Source organism: Aplysia californica, unplaced genomic scaffold (genome assembly GCF_000002075.1).
Source record: "Aplysia californica isolate F4 #8 unplaced genomic scaffold, AplCal3.0 scaffold00275, whole genome shotgun sequence".
NCBI lineage: Eukaryota > Metazoa > Mollusca > Gastropoda > Aplysiida > Aplysiidae > Aplysia > Aplysia californica.
Window position 1 is genome coordinate 760,891 of NW_004797545.1, and position 1,324 is coordinate 762,214.

Genomic DNA, 1,324 nt, shown 5'->3' on the forward strand with positions numbered 1-1,324 from the left:
GGGGGGTGAAAAATAAAGAAATAATAGGGTTTTCTAAAGTGACTGTGTTTGTGTGTTTGTGTGTGTGTGTGTATGTGTGTGTGTGTGTGTGTGTGTGTGTGTCTGTGTGTGCGCGCTTGAGTGCGCGCGTGTGTGTGTGTGTTTGTACGTATGTACGTGTGTGTGGGGGTGATAAAGGAAATTAGATAGATAAAAAATGAGGTACGGTATGGTACAGTATGGTAAGGTATAAAATGGTATTGTATGGTATGGTATGGTATGGTGTCAAAATAATCTGAAACATTTCAAAGCTTTCCACCGTCCACAATCAACAAGACGCTGCCATAAAATGAGTAGCGAGACGTGACAACTTCTCCCTAAAAGCCCATGCTCAAGAATATTCTATTACAATTCGAACTTTCGTAATCTGTATCATATTCCAGCAACAGTTCGCCAAAAGATTTCCTTTAAATAGCCCAAGAAAAAAAAAAAATGGGGCGACGGCTTCGTTAACAACAGGCCAGAAAACCCTCATTGTTTATAGTAGGTTTTGTTGAAATAACCTCTTAGAATATAAAGTTCCCTCCCATTAATGTTTAATAGAGCCGATATATTACAGCTCGAGCCAAGATTTCTTGAAAGAAAAGCCTCCTCCTCTTTTCTTCCCGCTGTCGTATCAGTAACAAAACCTTCATAATATTGTAGCGGATGAAAGACAGAATTGGAGGTGCTTGATACCATATAGATTTTCTGGTGAAACTGTGTATCTAGTTTAACGTCATTTAAGAAACAATTAGGTTATTTTAAATCACACCAAGCATATTATTAGGTTCTCTGGGGTTTTCGGGTTTTTTTTTCCGAAAGGGAACGAAAGAAATCAGAACAGAAAAAAAACCCATTAGATAAAAGAGAAACAATTTCAAGACCTAAGTCAGCAAGAATGTGGCTTAAGAATAGTGTTTATTTTTTTAGAGGTAGCGACGTGTACTTTTTTGTTACTCTGAAGACTACTTTTTCTATTCTCCAACCCGCTCAGGGCATCGGTGTCTGTGACGAAGCAGTTAGGTCGTATGCCGACAAAGCAGAAACGACTCTATTCTTTCATTTCCGTCATTAAAAAAAAAAATTGTGGTCATTTAGGGGCAATTCGGTTTATCCATTTTCAGCATGCGTGAACAGGTCAAAGGTTTTTAATCGCAAAAAGGGAATATCAAACCATGGAAAGATAGTAAAACTGTATGCATTCGAACCCGTAGTTTACTCGTTGATTTTGCCAATTCGGTAGCGCTTATCACGAATATGACTTCACATTTTCATCAAAACTTAAAATTACATTATATATATA